The sequence below is a fragment of the Protopterus annectens genome, chromosome 2.part0 (genome assembly GCF_019279795.1).
Source record: "Protopterus annectens isolate FY-2018-M chromosome 2.part0, PAN1.0, whole genome shotgun sequence".
Taxonomy (NCBI): Eukaryota; Metazoa; Chordata; order Ceratodontiformes; family Protopteridae; genus Protopterus; species Protopterus annectens.
The window spans coordinates 14,557,878-14,570,425 of NC_056728.1; the positions used below are offsets into that span (position 1 = coordinate 14,557,878).

General features: G+C 42.6%; 1 protein-coding gene across 2 annotated transcripts in view; it reads right to left on the minus strand.

Moving 5' to 3' along the window:
• The window catches only part of LOC122792925 (signal-induced proliferation-associated 1-like protein 2), a 2,084,855-nt gene that overhangs the window by 1,223,257 nt on the left and 849,050 nt on the right, over window positions 1–12,548 (minus strand). For both annotated transcript variants that reach the window (XM_044060495.1, XM_044060497.1), the window contains exon 4: window positions 7,240–7,294. The gene's annotated coding sequence lies outside the window, so the exon portion shown is untranslated. The remainder of the gene's footprint in view (window positions 1–7,239; window positions 7,295–12,548) is intronic.

The window sequence follows — 12,548 nt, forward strand, 5'->3', positions numbered from 1 at the left end:
TCATTTGAAAGCTGATTGTGACATTTGTGCTGGTTTTTCTAATCGCACACTAGCAGAACCCAAGAATAAACTTATTTTAAAAGGTTTACTCAAGATACCTTTCTCGGAGGCTCTATCTGGGTCGGAGGTCTCACCCCCTCCTAAGACCAGAAAATATAAGGAAAAATGGAGTCATTCAGTTCCTGCATCTCCGTCAGTTACAGAACCAAGTCGGCTCGGTGCTTCACCGGCACCCTCGGCACAGACCTCTTCAGCACCAGGATCTGTGTCTTCTCCCTCTGTGCCAACCATGGTATTCACTCCTATCTTGGTTCCGAACACAGCACAACTGACTTCGGTGCCATCTTTGGCTCCTACATTGGCTCCAATGACTGTTCATGCCTTGGCTCCATCCCTGTCCACGGTGCCGACAGTCTCCTCGGCTCCATGGGCTCCAATGACTATACATGCCTCGGCACCATCCCCATTCATGGTGCCGACAGTTTCTTCAGCTCCATGGGCTTCAATGACTGTACATGCCTTGGCACCATCCCTGGCCATGGTGCCGATAGTTTCTTTGGCTCAATTGACTCCAAAATCCGATTACCTGCCAAGGACAAGATATTCTCATACTTACGATCCTTTCTTGGGGCAGAGGTTTAGTCCCTTTCTAGAAAGACCTGATTTCCCTTCTGCAGCCTCTTTTAGATCTACTAGGAGTTTTTCTGAGCTAGACCTAGTGTGGGTTGTAGACCAGCTTCTGGTAGCTAGGGGATTGCCCATTCCAGCTAGACCTTCCATTCCCCCTGGCTCAGAATCTTCTATCTCATCTTCTCCTGCTTATCCTCCCCCAGCACCCACTTTGGTACATACTGTCTCGGCTCCGACAGCAGTGCCTCCCCTGTTGGCACCCATCACCCTTGTAGCATCGGTTACGATGGAGCCGATGCTTTCTCAGAGCAGTGCTTGGCTGTCTGTACCTTGGTACCTAGTCTGGCACCTATTTTCTTGCTGGCATTGTCTATGTCCATGGTTCCAACAGTTCCCAGTTCTCTCATTACCCCTCAACTGGAACTGGGCTCGGGTATGCCTGCTGTACAGGTGATGGATAGGGCCCTTCAATCCGAAGGCTCACAACCAGCCCCTAGGACACCAGTATCAGAACCCCTTGTGAAGGGAACCCCTTCTCCGGAGTCCTCTTCAGAAGATCCCACTGGAGAGCCACCCCAGAAGAAACGGTGCAAGAGAAAGAACTTTGACTCCCCAGAGGAATCTATCACAGAAGACATTGATTGTGATGAAGGGGAAGGGTCCCTTCGTTCTCCCCAGACAACGTTTCATTCAGAGACATTCTTGAAATCCTCAAACAGCAGGGAGAATGGAAACCCTCTAACCCTTCTTCTGAGGAATCGGTGTTTCTGCAGGCCCTCTGTGCCGAGCCATTTATTTCCTGGGTGATCCCACCAGCAAATGATCTTGTTAAACTAATTGTGCAGTGTGCCTGGAAGGCCCCGGACAATGTAGAACCTGTTCCTCAGAGGCCAGACAAAATTTTATCTACACCTGAAGACCAGCCCCACTGGTCCAAGCAGCTGACAGTTGATTCTATGGTCATGGCGGCGGCCACCAAGAGGGAACTGGCAGAAGATAGTTTCACTGTTCATCCTCCAAATAGCAAATCCCAGACCATGGACAGACTATGGAAGCGGACTTATGCTTCAGCGACCTTTGCCATTCGGTCGCTGAATTATCTGGTGCACTTTATTCACCTCCAAAGAGACCTAATTTCTGAAACGGCTTCCTCTTTGGTGGGGGTACTGCCTGATGAGGTGCGTGACACTGTCACCTCACAGCTAGCTACTCTTGAATCCATCTCGAACTCCTCCATGTGTTTATCTCACAGTCGAGGGGGCAGCTTGAGCCACTGCATTTGGTGTTGTCATGAGACATAATGCTTGGATGCAGTTGTGTGATTTTGCAGACCCTTTTAAATCTTCCTTCGTTAATGTGCCTGTTGATGAATCTGCACTTTTTGGACCCAAGGTACGTGACACACTTGCACGTAGTGAGAAAGATGGAAAGACCTTGCCTGCTGTGGGCATGCACTTTTCCAACCCCCAGAGACCCTACTCCAGGAGCCAGAAGGGGGGAAAGATATGGTTCAAGAAATCCCAAGGATCCTTTTGTGACACTTGTGGTGAGCAATCCCCCCCCCGGGGCAGAGGGGGCTACTCATATGGAAGATGCCCCTTTCGGGGTAGAGGGGGTCCATGTAACCAGGGAGCCAGAGATTCTTTCTCCGGCAGACCCTACCAGTGCTCCTGAGCAGCTACCCGATTGCTTTCCTCTGGAAGCAGTCAGGGGTCATTTCTCTCTGCATTTACCAGCCTGGCATCTTATTACTACCGATGTTTGGGTGCAGAGAATAATATCCAGAGGCTACCAAATACCTTTCGACCTAACTCCCAGACCCATCAAACGAATTCCCGATGTACCACCCAATCAGAGCAGATTATCAGCCTTAGAAATAGAAAAACTGATAAGAAAATGAGTCATCCAACCAGTCTCACCAGAACAGACAGGATCTGGGTTTTACTCGAGGTTCTTTTTAGTGCCAAAAAAGACAAGGGACTGGAGACCAATCCTGGATCTCAGCCTACTGAACAAATTTATCAAACCTCAAAAATTCCGGATGGTCACAGTGCAGTCCATTCTTCCCTTCCTAGGAAGGGACAATTGGATGTATTCTATAGACCTACAGGATGCATACTACCACATAAAGATGGATCACCACTCCTGGAGGTTTCTCCCACTTCCGACTGGGAGCCAGTCACTACCAGTTCAGGCACTGCCATTTGGTCCCTCAACAGCCCCTCAAGTGTTCACCAAATGTATGGCAGTTGTGGTAGTTCATCTTTGACTACAAGGATTTCAGGTGTTCCCCTATCTAGATGACTGGCTCCTTACCGCACCGACCAGGAATCTCCTAGTCCGCAGCCTCTCTTACACTCAAGATCTCGCTCTTCTCTTATCAAATCTTAGATGTCTCCAATGAAGACACTGGAATTTATTGGAGCAGTCTTCAACACAACATCCTGTCAAGTTTCTCTTCCCCCTCACAGGCTTTTGAAAATAAGACACCAAATTCAAGACCTTCTTCCTCACACGTTTGTACCAGCACATCTTGTACTGCAACTCTTGGGCTCCATGGCAGCTACCATTACTTTGGTACCACTGGCAAGACTGCACATGAGAATCTTGCAGTGGCTCCTCTCCGCACAATGTTGTGTCTTTCGGCTTTTCCTGGTTAGCGGTCACCACAGCGGAACTCCGGTCCGCTAATTATTGGCAGTAGATTTTTCACGAACGCTGAGGTGCCAGCTCGATGTTCAACCTTCAACGAAGGCACGCCCATTACCTATGTCTTTCGAATGCCCACCCAACTGCAGGGAGGACATACAGACTCCACACAGAAAGCACTCCCCACACTCCAGCTGAAAATCGAATGGGAGAACCTCTTCCTGTAAGGCAACAACGCTACCACTGGCTCCTCTCTGCACAATGGTCATTGTTAACCTACCCACTCAACCACATGATATGCCTTATGAACCGTTGCAAGGAGGAAATGCTATGATGGATGGAGCCACAAAAGAATCTTTGGTGTCGACCAGTCTGTCTTCCCCAACCCACGGCCACGGTGACCACAGACGCTTCTCTATTAGGGTGGGGGGAACATTTCCAGGGAAAGACTGTCCAAGGCACCTGGATCCCCCTCGAGGCTAACTTGCACATAAATGTCCTGGAACTGAGGACAGTTCTCTTAGCATTACAAGTGTTCCATGCATCCCTGCCTTTGGGAGCCATTGCAATTCAGTCAGACAACATGTCAGTTATCTGGTATATCAACAAGCAAGGCAGAACCAGATCTTACCCCCTGTGTCAGGAAGCAATGAGGATTTGGCACTGGGCGATAGCTTCCAATTGCTTTCTTATAGCAATGCACATTCCCAGGAGTTCCAACCTTATTGCGGACAATCTGAGCAGGAGCATCCTGATGCCTCATGAATGGTCCCTCAATCCTGTAATAGCAGCTAGGCTCTTCCGATATTGGGGCAAGCTTTGCTGCGACCTGTTTGCTTCTCTCCCGAATTACAAATGCAGGAGCTATTTTGCCTTGATTTCCCCCTCAGAGGGAACCACCGAGGGACGCTTTAATGCACAATTGGCCCCTGGGTCTTCTGTATGCTTTTCCCCTCATCCCAGAATTTCTCCAGAAAGCTCAGAGGTTGAAAAGCAAAGTGATCCTCATTGCTCCCTACTGGCCACGTCAAGTCTGGTTACCTTTTCTATGGCCTCATCTGATTCACAGACCGTGGATCCTGGATCATTCCCAGGACCTGCTATCCCATCCTCATGGTTTGATTCATCTGAACCTGCACAGTCTCAAGCTCACAGCCTGGTTCCTCCACTTCCAATGATTGCCAGACTGCCTGACATCCCGTCTCCCATTTGTGAAATTCTTCTGGCCTCACACAAACCTTCCACTAGAAAGGTTTATTCTAGTAAATGGACTAGGTTCCCTATTTGAGCCAAAGACCAGAACTTAGACCATTTCTCTATGCCTATTCAAAAGATTCTGCAATACCTGACTACTCTCAGCTTCAACGATCGCTGTACATTTAGCAGCTATTGCCAATTTTCATAGTGATCTTGAAAATTCTTCAGTTATGTCACATCGCCTATGCAAGACTTTTTTGAAGGGAGTATTACATGTTAAATCTCCGGTCAGCCTCCCTTAGATCCCTGGGACTTGACTCTGGTGCTTCAATCCCTTACAGGCCCTCCCTTTGAGCCCTTTAATTCATGTGATTTGAAATTTTTGTCTTGGAATACCATACTTCTAGTATCACCTCAGCGAGAAGAGTATCTGAGCTGCAGGCCTTGAGTGTCAAGAGTCATTACTTGATCTTCCACATGGATAGGGTGTCCCTTCATACTGACCCTTCTTTCTTGCCCAAGGTAATTTCTGTTTTTTCCATTAATCAATCTATTGACCTGCCGGTTTTCTTCCCAAGGCATTCTAACAGAGGGGAGTACCTTTTGCACACGCTTGATGTGCACTGACAGCTTTGTTGATGTTTGGACAGGACTAAATCTTTCAGGAAAACAGACCAATTGTTTGTGGCCTTTGCAGGACCCAGATTGGGTAAACCTGTTTCCAAAGTGACTTTATCCTCTTGGCTTAGAAACATCATTATCTTTATCTAACAACAGAATAAGCTACCCTTACCTTCCAGAATAAAGGCTCATTCTACCAGATCTATGGCTACCTCTGTAGCTTTTCATTCCAGAGCCTCTATGGATGATATATGCGCAGCAGCCAAGTGGGCAAGACCTCATACCTTCATATCTCATTACAAATTGGATTTGGCCTCCAGGGGACGAGCATCTTATGGTGCTCAGGCATATCTTTCCTTAGGGCCACCCAGGACTCAAGTAGCTGGAGACTCAGTCCTAACTGTAAAAAATAAATAAAGATTTACAACTTCAGATAAAGAAGTTATGTCTTATCATAACGTTCCATCAGAGTTGTAGATCTTTATTTATTCTTTACTTCCCACCCTCCTTCCCCCTACCTGGACTCCTGGTGGACCTCAGGTACTCCTGGTTAGGGTATCTGCTCAGATAGAGCCTCCTACTTTTCCTATTACTACAGCTTAACTAAGGGTGAGCAAACTCGATCTGGAGTATCTAGGAGAGGTAGTGTGGGTAGGTTCTTAGCTGAGAGTTTTTGGCTTGCGCGAGCTGGGAAACAGCCTTATCAGTTCCGAGGATGGAACCGAGGTCCTAACTGTAAAGAATAAATAAAGATCTACAACTCAGATTGAACATTATGGTAAGACATAACTTCTCTTTCTATTCTATCAAAGCACCAGAATGGTCTTTAATATGGATCTTGCAAGAGAGACAAGCCCTATGTCTGACATGGCCAAAAAAAAAAGTTAGACAATTCTAGCTCGACAATTTGCAGCTTAACAAATGAGAAAATCAGCTAAAGTGACTGCACCCATTTATCTGTATAAATATATCTACACACACACACGCGCGCGCGCATGCACATATGATGATAATAACATTTGTTGACATTCCCATTTGTCAAAGTCTCAAACAGGCAACACAATATGTCAAAAACGTGAATGTTGACACATCAGTGCAATGGGTCATCTGAATTTGGAGCAGGAGAAGAAAGGGTAACATTTAAATGTGAACTCTAGTTATTACCACTGCATCACATAAAAATACATAGAATTTCTAAGTGACTCTATAAAAAGCAAATGTGGTAGTGAATTTAGCAGTGGAAGCCCCATATCACCACAATTTCCAGTACAGTTTTCATACCTAATATATACAGTGTTTGGTATCTTCTCTTTGGTACATCATTACAGAACAAAACTTCACAATGCCAATAAAACCAGTGCATGATGACAGAACGGCTCATGTCTAGTCATTATTGCTGTCTTCAGGAGGGAGTTCTGATGTCTGATAAATTAGGAAATAAGGATTTCCATCATTAGACCACAGTGCAAAAAATGGGGAGATTATATATATTTTATAAGGCTTTCTGCAATATTCAGATTTCTGACAGCCTAATAACTTGATCCTGTCATACTTTTTGAATCTCAAAAAAATAGATTACCACATATTTTGCACTAGTGTCTTTCAGTGACAGACTTTGCAGTACTGAAGAGAAGTTAACACCTCAAGGGAATGTTGGGCTCATACAAGATGAGTAACTTAAAAATGTGCTAATAGAAAGTTTTACTCCCATATTACATTTAAGTGATACTGAACACTTTAATCTAAGTATAGATTAGGTATAGATTAGAGAATGTTGACACATAGATATTTGCTTTTCTTTTCTTGGGGAGTGCACATGCAGACATATAGATGCACACACATCAGAAGTGAAGCACTCAACCACAGGCACTCAATAAGCTATGAAAGGGATCATTAATGAACATCATATAGAAATTCATTGTAGGATGCAAAGGGTTAACACAGGTTATTTAAAACTCTCAGATGCTGTATTTGATTTTGCCAGTCTGAAATGCTTGTCTTACCATATATATTTCACCTTCTTTTACACCAGCAAGACCTGATAGGAAAGTAGAAATCGCAACAGACTGGAAAAGTAATAAACATAACTGAAAAATGAAACACTAAAGACAAAAGGTGTCTCAGACAAGAGGTTATACTTACCATAAACTCTTGCTTGCCTCCTATTAGGAATCTCAATACATCAAGAAGTAATTTCCTGAAAGAAAATAGAGCAAGACTCAGTATTTATACGGTGATTTTTGAATAACGTATCCTAAAGAGCTTCAAACACACACTACTTAAGAGTAGCAATGATTTACCTGAAAGTGTAATGATAACTACACAGCCTTAGTGACACACTTGCTAGAAACTGCAGGCAGCAATCTGACAGGAAAGAGACATGTTGAACAAGACAGCAGGCAATTACCCTTCTGATTTTTGTGAACATTGCTTGGGTTCTTTTAAGGACAGGTGGAATGTATCTCAATTCAGCATCTCATATGTAGGATGGCTAACATCACTACAGAACACCGAATTAGCTACACTCATCTGTGTTCAGATGGTTCTTTTACAGAAAAGAGGTAAGAATGACCACTGCTGTGGCAATAGGGTTGGCATAATGGTTAAGCTATGTACATTACAGACACAAGATGCAGGGTTTGAATCTCAAATGGCATAGTTGGCAAGGCTTAATATGTCCCACATGGGTATATAGCCTAGTACTAACCTATGAATAATTATGTTACACTGGAAATGAATCACTAAATGCCAAAAATAAATTTTACTTGCTTGCTTAAAAAAGTACTTCACTTCTGAATTTTATGAGCAATCATTTTTTTTTATTTAGGAAACTTCAGAAAGACAAAAGATAATTCATTTTATTACATCTTCGGTTTAGGTTTTATTTGCCAAAGAATATTAACAGGCTGCAGACATTTATGAAAACTGAGTTGAGTTCCTTAGATGTAAGCATTTTAACAGCTTCATGTTGAAATGTTGATTCATTTTATAGTGGTTTGTATTTTGGTAACTGTATAATGTTCATTCAGATGGCAGTGATAAGGAATGTGGTGACCCAGCAGAACTTATCTTGCACCATTTCCTCAGTGTGACCTCTTCAGTAAGTGCATATAACTGTCACCCTGACTTCATATGGAAAAACAGGACATTGTGAACATCACTTAGTAAATACTGCCTGCAGTACCTAAATCGGTATATGTCAGTGTCATTACCACAGTGTAACTGATGTGTTTGAAGAGAATTCTTCTCATTTCTCATAGCCAGCTTAGAAGTACAGCATGCTTATCAACAGAGAAAGTGATGCCTGCAGTACATGTGATAAGAGCAAGCTATTCTATGTACAACCACTGTCATAGGCATGAATCCTCAGCAGTGCTCTTTCATATTACTGTGCTAATGAATTATGTAACCTAGCGACTATTCAACATTTGGTTTTCTTTTTATCTTGTGTGCTGCAATAAACAACATATTTTGTTTTTTTTCCCCAGCAACAGCACACTCATATTAGGGTATATAGTCATGAAAGATAAAATGCACTGAACATTGCATCAGAATACAAGGATTCCATATACCCTCTAAATCTTTCAGTGTAATGGCAGTTTTGAATTGCATTTAAACTACACAGTGTTACTGTTGCTATACAATTTTATCATTAAAACCAAAGACAAAATACAATGCTGACTAAATGCACAGATGCATGGGATTTCATGTGAAAAAAATCTCAATATCCTCTTTTCTGGATAAGCAAACTCTCTGCTGGATTCAGACTCATTATCTGAGAATTATGCCTGTTTAAAAACATAAACTTTGCAACATGCACTGATGTGCATTTGAACAAAGATTGCGGATGTTATTCTGTTTTCCTGAAATAAATAAGTGCTGAATACAATATAATGAATCTTGGCTATCCACAAGGCTCAGCCGGCAACACATTTAAATCTAAGCTAGTGGTTCATAGGGTCAAATCCAACATCCAGTCTGGTTGTTTATTAACAAAATGCAATTGGCTTAATGTAATACTAAGCTATATTACATAGGAAGCAATGCACTCATAGGTATATCACTCATACAACTATGCATTCTTAATACTAGAATTAATTAAAAATGTACCTTCATACTACGCAGGGCAAATAATATTTTACTGGCATTGTGTGCCTTATAACACATAATGCACTATGAATAATTTAAAAACTATCATCACCCCATCATGGAGTACTATGTCATAAAAGTAGGCTTCTTATACCACACGTGCTCCAAGGAAGTAAAGTACTGGTGTGTCAGATGCATTTTTTTTACTTACATAATTATACAGGCAATTGGCATACAACCAGGTTGCCATGGCATTCTATGCATCATGCAATATCATGCAGCCCAATGCTCCACAGGGGTAACAAGGACAATGGAGTACAAAAGAGAAGTAAAGAAGGATAGCACCAAGGTAACAGCTAGAGGTATATCAAACCTCTTCTTTCTTGACAAAGTAATGATATAAAAATATGTATGCAACATTTTTTTTTCAAAAGAGAGATCTGCTTCCTACTACAGATCTGTGCTTTTTGTATAAAAGTAGAGCATATAGTTGGCATCACAAATATGCAACCCTTCAGAATGAACACTTTAGAAAAGACATAATACTTCACAGCATAACATTCATTACTGGAGGAGGACATGTATACAGAATTGTGACGTGTTCATTACCTGGGTGCAATTAATACACTGAAATGTTGATTATTAGACTGTGTGTTTCATAACATAATGGAAAGATCATTAGTGGAATAATTCTACTACAGTATAGTGAAATGTTCATTAGTGAAGTACACGTCCTACAATACAGTGAAATGTTCAATAGTGGAGTATACGTACTACAGTATAGTAAAATGTTCATTAGTGGAGTACATGTACTACAGCAGAATAAAATGGTCATTAGTGGACCACATGTACTAGAGTAGAGTGAAATGTTCATTGGTGGAGCATGTACTACAGTAGAGCTAAATGTTCATTAATGGAATGTTTCTACTACAATACAGTAAAATATTCATTACTGGAGTACATGTACTACAGTATAGTTAAATATTCATTAGCAGAGTACATGTACTACAGTATAGTGAAATGTGTATAAGTGGAATACATGTATTACAGTACAGTGGAATTTTCATTAGTGGAGTGCATGTACTATACAGTAAAGCAAAATGTTCATTTGTGGAGTGCACATACTAAAGTACTAAAGTATAGTGAATTGATCATTAGCAAAGTGCATGTACTACAGTCCATACAGTGAAATGTTCATTAGTGGAGTACATGTACTACACTACAGTGAAATATTCATTAGTGGAATACATGTACTACAGTATAGTAAAATGTTTATTAGTGCACTACATGTACAACAGTATGGTGCTGCGGTAGCATTGTCACCTCACAGTAAGACGTTGTCCTGTTCAATTCTCGGCTAGAGTGTCTTCTGTGTGGAGACATGCATGAATGGGCGTACCTTCATTGAAGATTGTGCGTCAGAGCTGGCAACTCGGTATGTACAAATCTACTGCCAATCATTAGCGGACCGGTGTTCCACTGTGGCGACCCCTAACCGGGAAAAGCCGAAAGATACAACAACAACATGTACAACAGTATAGTGAAATGTTAATTAGTGGAGTGTGTGTACTACAGAATAAAATGTTCATTAGTAGACTTCATGTAGTACACTATAGTAAAATGTTCATTAATCTCCCCCCCCCCCGCAATGGTACCCACCATGAAAAACTTCTCCAAAGCTAACATTGGGCTCCTAAAAACAGAGGTGGCTAACTTCACGGCACCCATGCAAATGGAGAATATTTACATGATAGCCAAATCATACACCAATGCACTGTAGGAACACGTACACAAATGCATGGATCTCGCCATACCCAATAGAGCCAAAATGCTCTCCTCCAAAAAAAGGAAGCCAATCTGGTGGTCCCCTGCCATAAACAAACTCTACAACAGAAGGAGGAAACTGATGTGGAATAATGTGAAGTCTCAAGACTGGAAAAACTCCCTTATCAGCCTCAACAAATAGTTGAGATCCCTCACAAAATCCTATAATGGTAGTTATGAAAAATGAAAACAGAATTGCAGCAGATAGTAAAGACAACTACAAGACCTTCTATAGTTATGTAAAGAATCTCCACAGCAATACCCAAATTTGCTCTGAGCTACTGCACAATGGTACCTCCTATACAGAGCCAACAGATATTGCCAATATACTGGCCAACAGATTCAGTGCCAACTTTACCCCCCCAAAGGACCAATCACAAAACCAGTAGATTGCCAAGCACCCAGTATTACTGCTGCACAGGTTAAAACAGCACTGTCCAAGGCCAAGAATACAGCTTCTATGGGACCTGACAATATCCCTGGCTGTGTAAACTGGCACCTCACCTGTGTGGCCTGTTCAATCACAGCCTCACCTCAAGCTTTGTCCCTACCAAATGGCGCACTGCTATTGTCATCCCTTTCCACAAAGGAGGAGTGACTACAGACCCTGGAAACTATCGCCCCATTAGCCTGACAAGTCTGATATGCAAAGCTATGGAATGCATCATCATGGACCTAATAAACAAAGATATAGGGAATCTACAAACTCTGAATCCCACACAGTTTGTTTTGTGAAGGGTAGATCATACCTGCTCAACTTGGTCAACTTCTTTGAGTCAGTCACCAGAGCTGTGGATGAAGGCAAGGTGGTTCATACAGCCTACGTTGATCTGGCCAAACCTTTGATACCATCCCCCACTCAGGAATCATAGAAAAACTCACTAAGCTAGGCACCAACCCCCTATATCACTAGGTGAGTTACAAACTGGTGCACAGATAGAACCCACAGTGTGAAAGTAACTGCATTTGGAGTCAGACTGCTAACCAGTCACAATTGGAGTCCCACAGGGATTGGTCCTGGGTCCTATCCTGTTTGGTATCTACTTCTCAGAAGTCCAGGCCAACACGAAGGGACTCTGGCTGAGAAAGTTCGCAGATGATTGCAAGTTAGGAGCCATTATTAACTCCCTAAGTGATGTTGACATCCTATAGAAAGGCCTCACTGAGACCAACGACTGGTCGCAGAGCCATGGCCTTAAGCTCAATGCCAAAAAATGTGTCATCATCCTCTTTAGGAAAAACCCAGTTCCCATGAATTACCACATCGATGGTAGTCTACTGAATACAGAATGCGTTATAAGACATCTGGGAACACAGGTTGACAGCAAGCTCTCTTTTGACCAGCACATTGCCACTGTGGTCAGAACGTCCTTCTATGTGGCACATCTCATTACTAATGGTTTTGCATCCAGGAAGAAAGAGGTCATTGTCTCCCTCTACTCTTCCCTCATTATGCCAATCATCGAGTACAATGCACCATTTGGCATGTACCTCACTAGACACCTGCAACAACTGGAGAGGCCGCAAAGGTACCTCAC